Source organism: Equus quagga, chromosome 4 (assembly GCF_021613505.1).
Source record: "Equus quagga isolate Etosha38 chromosome 4, UCLA_HA_Equagga_1.0, whole genome shotgun sequence".
NCBI lineage: Eukaryota > Metazoa > Chordata > Mammalia > Perissodactyla > Equidae > Equus > Equus quagga.
Window position 1 is genome coordinate 13424671 of NC_060270.1, and position 12715 is coordinate 13437385.

Below are 12715 nucleotides of genomic sequence, written 5' to 3' on the forward strand. Positions count from 1 at the left end.
TACTCATTACTATTCAATTTACACTAATCATTTGGCCAGTTCTCTACCCCCACATATGAAACATCCAGCAAAAACTGATACAGCTGAAAAGAAAGTGCAAACCTCACCCTGCCCCACCCTCTGAAGCCAGTGAAGGGAATGCAGTTAGTAAATTGGGACATTTGTTAAAAGAGCTCCATACCCAATCAAGATCAGCACTTCCAGGGCTGGGACATCAAGCATGGTGGTGTGATACTGCTTTGCCAACACGGATTTCCATCACCACGTGAGATAGCAATTCCCAATTAAAGTAGTTTTAAAAAAATTAAAGATAATTCAATGGCTACACAAATTATGTTTTCTTAACCAGAGAAGCTCCAATGACTCCTTGGGTTGATGGGAAGGTTTAGTTAGGGTGATACCTCCCAAAGTGTTAAATGAAACATTAGTTCCATGGGATGTTCAGAGCTGTGACTGGAGAAATGGACCCAGGATTAAAGGCTGCTGAAACAAAATGTCTTCACTGCTGGATTCTCTCCCTCCCTCAGACGCTGATGTGCAGTATTAATATCAAGGGGGAAAGCATGTGGCGTTCTCCCAATTTGCTTGACTACAGAACTCATCTTTAACGAGACAAAGGGTAAATTTCCAGGAAGTCTGATTAGCATTTAAAAAAAAGAGAGGGCGAGAAGAAAAACACAAAACCACTAAGATGAGGCAACTCATTTTGGGCTCACTCAAACAATGTGGGTTTTCTTATTATTATTATTTAAACTGAAACTACAAAATTCTTCAGTGTCAGAGTACATTTGAGTTTGGCAAAAATGTGATTTTTTTTTAAGGTACTATGTTGTTCCAGCTTCCTTCTCAATTTCCTTAAACATTCTGCAAGTAGAAAAATATTTTTCTAAAAGTAGAATTCTGTGTGAAAATTTAAAAATTACAGAATTTAAAGTGAAATTTTTATTTATTTTATTTTTAAAATTAATTAATTAATTTTAATTAATTTTAATTGAGATTCATAATCGTTTACATAATTGTGAAATGTCAGTTGTACATTATTTCTTGTCTGTCACCACGTAAGTGCTCGCCTTCACCCCCTGTGCCCACTCTCTATCCCCTTCCCCTGGTAACCACTGAAATGTTTTCCTTATAAAGTGTCATTTTTAAATTAAATTATTCAGAAGAAAAATGCATAAAATGGAGAAAAAAGTACCATAAAACATGAATAAATAAGAACTTGAAAAAAATCTGGATATTTTGCCACACTTAAACTTCTACTACCATCTCAAATAAAAGCAATCACTTAAAATAAATTAAAATTTTTATAATTATTTTCCATCCATTGTTAAGGAATAGAAATTAAAAGTATACTTGACTATAATCTGGCTACAGATATTTACTACCTTTTGAAAATGTTAATCTCAAAATTTGGAGTATAATATATTTTCTATAAAATGAGGTGAAACTAAATGTAAAGATACACACTACCTTGAGAAATAATATGCAGAGTTTATAACAACTTTAAAATTTTTAATTCTATCAGAAAATTTTCATGAAGATTTTTCTCTTGTAATAAAATTTTGAATATTTTATAATAATATTCAGACATAAAGAATCAACCGCTATTTTTTAAAAATCATTTCCAAAATGACTTCAAAGATGAACTAGAGGAACTGACCCATTTGGAAATAGCTGAAAGATGGATTTTGTAGAAAAGTAGATGGAAGAAGAAGGTGCTATGTGAACATCATAAGAGAATCGCAGAAGTGAGATGTGTCTGTGAGGTAGGAACGAGAGTGATCAGGCCTTAAGTGTTCTGTGGTTTATTAGCAGTAGGATAAAATATAAAGGTAATTCTCTGGTTTAGGACAAGAAGTTACAGACAATGTGTTCCTTATATCAACTTCAATCAATTCTGAATATGATATATCCCTGATGTCTTTTTCCAGATCTTCATCAGTATTCAAGGAATAAGTATTTATTTTGCAAAGCATAGTTAAAAAAGGAAAAAAAGCATGAAAAATGTTATGGGAGCAAATCATTTCTTATTTTCTTCCATAAATAGCCAAGTAAAAAAGGAATTCAACAAATTTCCAAATGTTTGGATCCTAAAGACTTTCACCACAGATGGATTTGATTTCAGGACTGGTTGATTCAACAGATCAATAATAACACCAGGAGCCCAGTTTCTTTCCTCTTCTTGGTTCAGCCGTCCTCAACATTGGCTCTACCCTTAGACATAAAGAGTATGGCTACCAGAGTTTCAGAAAATCCAGACATGACAGCGTACAGAGATGTTGTTTCCTCTTGCACAATTCTCTTAGAAGTGAGGAAAACTCTTTCTGGATCCTCCTAGAAAAATTACTCTCATATTTCATTGACTAAAATTGGTTCATGAGCTCATTCCTCAAAGTCACTAGGATTATTCTTAATCCAATGAGTCCACTACAGAAACTGGAGGTGTGACCAGTATGTCTAGAGGTACCTGGCTGGTTGAGAAAGAGGTAAATATCTGGAAATAATTTTTTTTAAAGGATTCACTTAGGAAGAAGAAAGAATGAAAGCTAGGTAGAAACCAACACATATACACGCTGTCTACATTTTTAAATAAAAAAGACACATAATATTATTGGAGTTTACATAGTAACGCTAAAGAAAGCTTATTTTAAATTGAATATCTGAATAAATAGTCCATATTTGCATAATCTTCCTCTTCTGAGAAAGCCAGTAAACTACTAAGAGCTCCGTTTCTGGAAATCTCATTTCTTAAACATTTACTCTGGCGTCCTCGTTCTTTCCTGCAAACAGCCTACTACATAGATCCTTGCAATAACTCACTTAAGAATAATGGCAATGCTCTCAGGCAGTTAATCTCATCTGCTTCCCAAGGAAACAGAAGCTGTGACATGATGTTGGTGGCTCCTGGAGGCCTACCCTGGCCATCTTCTCCCTGAATGCTCACAAGAACCCCCACAAATACCTATCCACCCAGGGTCCCATTTCTGTCCTGACAACCAGTTGTTTACTGTTATTAACAAATCCCTGTTAAGGTGGTCATAGATAATTAATGTGCAGGTAAACTCAGCGTTAGGAGCAAGAGTCAAATGATAGCTGCCTCTGTGAAAATCACATTTAAAAAGACAGAGACGAAATTATCTTTTATTTCCACACATCATGAGACTAGAGCGGCCATTAAGATTTGATGGGGTCAGAAGTGATACCAAGTGACAATGCAGACTACTCTTAGAATATGAAGAGAATCTCATTCAATCTGCCCAAGAGACAAGGAGATGGTCTTCACAGGTCTCTGCCTGCTTCAGCCTTTTGTTCCACCTTAGCCTCACCCCAGGTGGGGAGGGTGTCTTTTTAACTCAATAACTCATAGAAGTTTTTCTATGAGATTTGATGGATATTAGAGAGAGAAAGTGTTTATTTGTCTAGTAGTTTATCCATCCTGAGAAATACAAGGATCAATGTGAAATAGGCCTTGCCAGCTGGAGCACAGGGCATTGCAACAGGATTAAGCAGAGAAAGAGGAATAGACAAGAGAAAAGAAATCAAAAGAAGTTTGTGCAATACGGAGAAACAAAGATTTAAGGGAACGAATAAAGAAATGTTTGCACCCTGCTTTGGATTCTGGTCAATCATAAATAACATTTAATCCTTTCTGACGATGGATCAAGTCTATCAGCTTACTCCGTAATAACAAGAGCACACATACCATAGGGAAACTTCACTCAAGGTTCAAATTCCAGCGACCCGCAAAGTTCAATCCTGGCCAGAATGAAGGCTAGCATGGGGACCCAGCTTCCCCTTCGCACCTAGGAAGGCATCTACCCTTTTGCAATCTCTTTGGTGTAATAGAGAAAAATGTTTACTCCATTATCTAAGAGGCAATGAAGCAAACTGCAGCTAGGTATCTCCACAGGCAACCCTACAGCTCACCTTGGGTCCAGAACATTGGCTATGTAACAGCTTTAGTGCTAAGCAAACAAGAACTCTATCATCTTCATCTTTTTTATGGATCAGGAAAACAAAAGCTTCCAAAGACTTCCTGTAGATAAAGACTTATAGGAGGTACTTAAAGGTCCAGCTAGGGTGCCATGTCATAGACGAGGACAGTGATCAGTGGTTCTAGCTGCATTTGATCTCTCCAATTAAAACAACGTTTTAGGGGCTGGCCCCATGCCCGAGTGGTTAAGTTCGCGTGTTCCGCTTCAGCGCCGGGGTTTCGCCGGTTCGGATCCTGGGTATGGACATGGCACCACTCGTCAATGGCGTCCCACATAGCAGAGCCAGAAGGACCTACAACTAGAATATACAGCTATGTACTGGGGGGCTTTGGGGAGAAGAAAAAGAGGGGGGGGGAAGATTGGCAACTGTTGTTAGCTCAGGTGCCAATCTTTAGAAAAAAAAAAGACAACAATATTTTAACTTCAAATTAGTACCAGATCAGAGGTGAACTCTGTTACCTAAGAAACATTGGCTGGCACGCCTTTTGTTCATTCAGTGATTAGCAAATATTTATAAAGCACATAGAACCATGTGCCAGTAATTATTATAGGTGTTGGAGATACATTTTTAAACAAAACTGACCTTCTCTGCAGCTAAATGAATAAAAAGATCATAATATTTCTGGATTACATAGTAACACCAAAGAAAGCATTATGTCCATGTTAGAATAGTTTTATATCCAAATACACTTCTATTTGAATCATTCAGAACGTGTTTAAGCAAGAAAACCATGTTCAATGATACAACAAGTTATGTAGTGTAAAGGCAACCAAATAGTTCAAATGACAATAAAATTATTAGGTGCTTCAGTGGGGCATAAACAAAACTTGCAGTTAAAAGCCAGTGGGTGATCCATGACTACTGCATCACGGCCAGACTCAGGCATTCCCATTTTACAGACAAGGAAGCGGAGGGGACGTACTTGTATAAGATCATTCAGCTACCACATGTTGGGCCACAATTTTTCCCAAGTAAGATCGTGTACATTTGCAACTCAGTCGCATCCCTGTAGCCCTTTACTCCTTTCTTCTGGCTATCCCCTAATTTCTTCATCGTTGTCTATAACTGTTCTGAGTAAGTATTGGTGTACCAACATAAATCCACCATGAACTATAGGTACCAACTTAAACATAAAATAAAGACAGTTAGGATAGTTAAGGTTACTTGCAGTTAAATATCACTTGAATTAAGTTTAGTTCCCCAGCTCTTTCAACTCTAAAATACAAACTAGGTCATGCTAAGGAATACCCTTCGAGACATATTCCATGGTCAGTCCAACAGCTACTCCTAGGAGTTCTAAGCATTTGTCATTTGTTCCCAGAGCCACTGCCCAAACTCAGACCCTTGACCCTTGGGTTTTTTAAAGAACTGGGATAGTTCTCCTTGTTTTCTGTAGCCCCGAATCTCCCCGTCCCAGACAGCTATTGTCTACCATCAACAAGTCCATGTTCACCCCTTGATTGCATCTTCTCCTTTCAAATTTGAGGATGTCTTCTGCCCAAAACAGCTCATTCTTGTTTTTACCTTATAGGTCAGTGGTTCTCATACCGAGCACACATCAGAATCACCATGAGGGCTTGTTAAAACAGACTGCTGGACCCCTATCTGCAGAGTTTCTGATTCAGTAGGTCTAGGGTGGGGATGGAGAATTTGCATTACTAATAAGTTCCCAGGTGATGCTGCTGCTGCTGGTCAGAGACTGCACTTTGAGAAGCACTGCTCCAGTTCAGCAATTCTCCATCCTGGCTACATATTAGAGTCCCTCAAAGAGATTTCAAAAATTGAGATGTCCAGCTTCTCCAGAGATTCTCCAAATGTCAGGCTAGGGTAGGGCCCAAGCATACTTTTTTTAAAACTTCCCAGATGTTTCTACACTTGAGAATAGGTAAAATTTCGAAATTGTAACAACACAAAATGCTGGCCAAACTTCAGAGAAACTGGATCTCTCATATTTTGCTGATGGGGTTGTAAATGGTACAACTACTCTGGAAAGCAGCTTGGCAGATTCTTTAAAAAATAAACATAGACAACATACAATATGGTAATTGTGCTCCTGGGCATTTATCCCAGAGAAATGAACACATGTTCACACAAAAACCTATAAGCGATAGTTCGTAGCAATTTTATGTGTAATGGAAACAACCAAAATGTCCTTCACTAAGTGAATAGTTAAACTCTGGTGTATCTACATCAAGGAATACTACTCAGCAATCGAAAGGAATGAATTACTGATACATACAACAACGGACAGATCTCAAGGGCGTTATTATACCAAGTTAAAGCCAATCTCAGAAAGTCACATACTGTATGATTCTATTTAATGTTTTTGAAATAAAGAAATTATGGAGATGGGAAACAGATTGGTGCTGTCAGGGATCAGGGACGGTTGGAGGGTGCTGATGAGAGCAACTATAAAGCAGTGGCACAAAGGAGATCTTTGTGGTGATGGAATGGCTCTATAGCTTGACTGTAGTGGTGGTCACAGGAATTAAGACGTGATGAATGATATAGAGCTATACACACGGACTGTATCCATCTTAATTTCCTGGTTTGGATATTGTGCTATAATTGTGCAAGATGAAACCAGTGGAGAAAACTGTGGGACATGCACGTGGGTCTTCTCTATATTCCTTTGCAACTTCCTGTGAACCCATAATTATTTCAAAATAGAAAGTTCAAAAAGTCCTTGTCCTGTGCAGCCAGGATGTGGAAACACAAGCACGGCTCTGCATGAGGACAATGTGGATGCCCACTGCTATGCTTCTGCTTCAAGCTCTGTCTTTCTTGAGGCTCCTGCACAACTCTGCCCATGCTTGGCTCAAATCCATTTAGATTGCTTCCTTTTTTTATAATTACCTAAATTGGCTGAACTTTCACTCACTGTTGTAGAGAATTAATTGGTATCATGGGTCAGGAAAGGAAGTTGGGCAATATCTATTAAGATCCTTAAAAATATTCACATCCTTGGGGCCGACCCAGTGGCATAGTGGTGAACTTCACTCTCTGCTTCGTGCTGCCCATGGCCCAGGGTTCGCCAGTTCAGATCCTGGGTGTGGACCTACATATGACTCATCAAGCCACGCTGAGGCAGAGTCCCACATAGAAGAACTAGAAGGACGTACAACAGCATATACAACTATGTACTGGGGCTCTGGGGAGAAAAAAAGAAAAAGGAAGGTTAGCAACAGATGTTAGCTCAGGGCCCATCTTCCTCACCAAAAAAAAAATTCACATCTTTCCACCCAATATTTCCAGTCCTAGCAATCTACCTTAAGGAAAACACCAAAATGCAGTCAAAGAGTTACTGCAGTTCTAATCACAATAGCAAAAAATTGAATGCAAACTAAGTAGTTAAATAATTGTAGATACATCCATATGCCAAAATGAGGCACGCTTTTAAAATACACTGGTGAGAAATATTTACTCAATCTCACAAAGAATGAACCAAAAACTGTGTATGAATTTTGTTTCCAATTATGTTAATTTGTATGTGCAAATAAAACATGCTAAAATGTAAATAGAGATAACTTTTGAGTGATTTGATTATGAGTGATTTTGGATTTTCTCCTTTTAAGTTTTTCCAAATTTTCTAATTTTATACAGTGAATATGAACTTTTATATTTACCCATAATACTGTCCAGGGCAGGTATGGCTTATGAGACACATCTACAGGCTTTCAGAATGCTTAAAGAAAACCTTGCCCCTAAACATACACAGAAACGCAGTCCATTCTGTCCACATTTTATTCCAAACTCTCTTGCAAATCTCTAGATTCTACCAGCTAACATAAAGTCAGACCTTCTTTTCCAAACATATGATGATGGCCCTCTATTCTGGCTCTCCTGTCACTCACCTCACCCAACCCTTAGCCTAAACCCTACCATTCTGCCATCTGATATCAGGACAGTACTGCATCCTCCATCCTCTCAGATGTGAAAGTCTGAGAGCTATTTAAAAGAGACAAAGGGTGAAGTAATTTCTGTTTACATCTAATTAAAAATCTTCCAGAAAGAGTGAGAAATAGTTCTATAGTTCTTGGCTGCCAATAAAAATTCCTTTAAATGAATATTTTCAATGTTTATGATTTAGAAACACATTTTTGAGTGTCATGGTATTTTGTTATTAACTTCTTTATTTTCTATAATTAAGTTTCTCTTTGGCAGTTTGAACTCTTCTAATGAAGTGCTTTAATAACAAAAAATGTTTGTGTTTTACTTTTACTAGATTCAAGCTTTATTTTAAAAAGAGAGCACAAAATAAAGTTATATTTTTCTCTTTAATTTGATTATATTCTACCTATCACAAAATTTATATTAATCTCATTAAAATATGAGTAAGTGCTTTTATGGTGTTTGATTTTACAACATTTCCCAATGTCCCTTTAAATGTCTTCCCTTGCATGTTTTCTAGATTATACATCAGCCCAGTGCTGTCCTTCATCTTGCTTCATTCGTCTTAATAATCCAAAGATCTTCCAGTAATTACAGTTCAGAGGTATGCTTTTTGTGGGAGCTTTCGGCATTGCAAGTCTTAATCTTTTATTTTAACCCTTTGAGAAACAGATATACCCCAAAAATGGGACAGAGTAACACTGGAGTCCTAAATTCTCATTCAACTCTCACATTTATTGTGTCACCTTTGCAGATCGTTATCCTCAGTGTTCTCATGTGTAAACTATAAACACTGGACCAGAGGATCTCTAAGAGCTGTCTTATGGATTCCATCCTGTTTTCCGAACTTAAGATACTTAACTCTGTCCAGAAACAGGACAAGTGGACTGCTCTCACTGTTGCAATCCATTTCCAAAAGCGCAAATCTTGAACAGGCTTTTGTTGCAGAAGTAATATCAAATAAGGGGCATGTGGCCTTCGGATGCCAAAGCCTGATTCCTATCAGCTCTAAAGTGCACAGAAATATTCTTAAAATGTTATAATTTAAGTTCAAATTTCCTCAAATCAGGTCCATAATTTCTTGGATAGAATTATACTAGTGTAAGGAGTCAGAGGACCAATCTTGAGTTAGTTTTGGGCTGACAGTCACTTGACAAGACTCCAATAAACTTCCAAGAACCTAACAAACACTCCAGGTGAGCAAGTTTACAGGGCAGTGACCGGCTTATGACTCTCTTTGTTCTTTCATTTGATGATGACCGCAAACTAACAGGGAGAAATCTAGAAGCAGGGAGAACCAAGAGCCTGCACATGACAGACTAGCTAATTTAGATTGCAATCCAGAGCATAACTCTATTTATGGTGAGTTCAAACGTTGTTTGAAAAGTTTTAACATGAAGAAAAACAAATCAGAATTAAATTGTAGGGGTTATAATTTATGCAGAGATGCATTTTGAGTTTATCTTTCCAATTATTAACCATTATTTAATGAATGAATTATTAATCATTAACTAATAATTATCACAAAGCATATATTGCTTTGTGTTAGAGTATATGTAGTTGAGACATTATATAGTCACTCATTCAGTCAGTCTTTCTACAAATATTTATAAATGTCTACAATACTAAAAACCCTGTGCTAGATGAAACATAAATCTTAAATAAATTTAATGACAATAATAATATTATTATGATAATGATAACAATACACCAAAATAATAGCTTACAATTATGTAGTGTCATAGCACAGTTATAGCACTGTCATAAATCCATATATATTTATTATATATATTTATTATATATATAACTATATATATATGCTCATTAATCTTTCCAGCAGCCCTATGAGATTGGTAATATCATCATCCCCATTTTACAAATAATAAAACTGAGGCATAGACTGTTAGATGCCTTGCCCAAGGTCTGGGTCCCAGATCTATTATTTGGCATAGACTGTAAGTTTAGAGTCTCAGTCTCTTAACTACAATAATACAAATATTAGGTTGAAGCATAAAATTGCAGTTTTTGTTGGTCAAAAATGGTTGAATATCATTGATTTCATATGGTTCAACCACATAGGATTGCATGCATAAAGTGAAAAATCAGTTCTCGTAATGACAGAGTTGTAAGAATTTAGAGGTGGTAATAACCAAAGGGCTGATGTTCTCAAAGAAGGCTTCAGGGACAAGGTGGAAATTGATCTCAGCTTTAAAGGATAGGACTTGGACGGAGGAAAAAACAGGGAAGATTTTCTAGGCAAGAAGACGACATACACCAAGTCAGGGAGGTAAGAATGCACATCTTCTATAAGCATTAACTTTCATTTGGTTCCCTGCTATGGGGTCTTACACTCTTCTCTTGCCTAATTTCCAGATTCTAGTCACTCCCAGGACCACTATGAACTAATTTGCCCTAAACAGAGGTGTTACGTGTTGAATTGTGTCTCCCTAAGATTCCTATGTTGAAGTCCTAACCCCCCAGTGTCTCAGAATGTGATCTTATTTGGAAATAGGATTGTCTCAGATATAATTAGCTAAGACGAGATCATTAGGGAGAGCCTTCATCCAATGTGACCAGATTCCTTAGTAAAAGGGGAAGTTTGGACACAGAGGCATGAACACAGGGAGAATGCATGTGAAGATGAAGGCAAAGATTGAAGACGAAGTGCAGAAATGCTTCTACAAGCCAAGGATCACCAAAGATTGCCAGCAAACCACCAGAAGCGAGGCGAGAGACGTGAAACAGACTTTCTCTGACAACCTTCAGAAGTAACCAACCCTGCTGACACTTTGACCTTGGAACTTCTAGCCTTCAGTACTATGAGACAATAATTTGTGGTACTTTATTATGGCAAATTTGAGTTACAGTTAAGCCAACAGACCAGGAGATGATTGTCATTGAAAAGACACTTTATAACTCACAGTTCCCAAGAAAAGGGGGCAGACTATGCCATGGGGGCCACCTGGAGAAGCATCAGGGTCAGTCAGAAGGCAGTGGGAGAGGGAAGAACTGTGGGCAAGAGCCTTTACTGTGGTTTCCATGGGAAAGAAGAGGTGAGGCGGGGTAAACTGGCTTAGAATTGCTAGTTTGAACAATTTCAGTAGGCTGCCTCTAGCTGTCTTGGGTGATTGGGGCAGGTGGCTAGTGGCCTAGAGTGTGAGAAGTCCACAGAGGAGGTGGTTGGGGTGTGGACTCTGGATTGGTTAATTGGTTTTTGAAAAGTGCACTTCCAGGAGTGTTGTTTACTATCTCTCGCTATTGGGTGTTACAGGCCAATGGGAATTCCGGGGTGGGGGGGCGGGGGCGGGGGCAATCCCTCCAAGGTCCCAGATATCAAAGCATCAGAATGCAGAAAATGAAAGACATGCTTAATGCACCAATTAGATGACCACTGAGCCATGAAATGGGGGCACTTTTTTGAACTTCTTTAAATTAATTTTTATTTAAATTTTATCTTTATTAATTATGTGTACCTCTTTTTATTTTTATATTTGCTAATATTTCAGAAGAAAAAGTAACTTTCTATGAATAAAGAAGCACTTAGGAATTACTATGTGGATCCAGACATTGCTTTAAGAAGCACTGAAAACCACAGTATAAGTAATAATTATTTATTTAATAAATTTATCATATGCAGTACCATTACAATGTGTGAACACGATATGCAAATTTTATGGTCCACTTGTTAGGATATATGAAATTGTTGGTTGTTGTGTTGCATAATGATTGCCATGAATAGTAAATATTTGATGTAAATGTTTCAGATTAAAATGCATTAACTGAGACTCTCTGAGATCAGTTTGTGCGCAGTGACAGCAGAATAGTCTTGATCCTGGAGAGGGGGCTGTCATGGAGACTCTGGCCTTGCCCTATCCCAACCCAGCCCCCTAGCCCTAGCCCTCTTCCCTGCTCCCAGAGGAGCTCCTCTGACAATGCCTCTGTCCCCATGGTTGCTGCTCAGATGCTGCCAGGAAGCACACATGCAAAAGAATGTTAAAGCCAGATGTGTTTCAGGCAGAACAGGCCTCGTTCTGTGGTCCGGGCTGGTACTGTACTTTGACTAAGTACATCTCTTCAGGCCCCACATTACTGTTTCCAATTTTCTGTTTTAGGAGCCCAGAGCAGACTCACCAAGGAACGAAATGGCAGAAACTATTGCTAGCTAGTGCTCCCTACATGTACATTTTCTATGTGCTGTAGGATAGTTTCTGTCCACTGACCTCAGCTATATTTCTATGTGCTCTCTCTCTTTCCCAACTGGCACCAAATCCAAAGTTTCCCCTAAAACTAACATATTGCTCACTCAGAGTTTCAGGGATGCTTATGCAGATAGGATACCACATGACCAGTCACAAGCTTCCAGAAGTGGCCATGCTTCTGGCATTCTCCTGATGCCTGAAAAATATTATTTCCTGCTTGGAACCACAGATTACACTTCAAAGAAATAAATTCCAAATTACACAAAAAAGCACATAAAGCAAATATACATATATATCAATGAGTTTCAGACGGAAGAGGCAGAGAACTGGGTTTAAGTTCTAATACTTGAGAGATTCATGGGAAAATCAATTGCCTACATTTGCTCTCTTTTCCTCACCTATAAAATGGAGGAAAATAATCACCTCCCTATTGTGATAATCAAGTAAGATAAAGGGTATTTAATTACTACCTAAACCGTAAAGAGCTCCAGAGAAAATGCCCCAAGGGCCCCTCTCCAGGGTTCTGCTTTGCCCAAGCTTTTCTTTGAGGGAAGATTTGTGGCCAGTCTTAAAAGGGAAGGGGTCAGAATGTTTGTTTTCTATAGAATTGAACAAGTTAGGGTAGGAGG

General features: G+C 38.1%; 1 long non-coding RNA gene across 1 annotated transcript in view; it reads right to left on the reverse strand.

Moving 5' to 3' along the window:
• Positions 1-7129: 7129 nt before the first annotated feature.
• The window catches only part of LOC124237792 (uncharacterized), a 168367-nt gene continuing 162781 nt past the window's right edge, over positions 7130-12715 (reverse strand). Inside the window, exon 5 of the long non-coding RNA XR_006888131.1 lies at positions 7130-7147. This is a non-coding gene — a long non-coding RNA (uncharacterized LOC124237792). The remainder of the gene's footprint in view (positions 7148-12715) is intronic.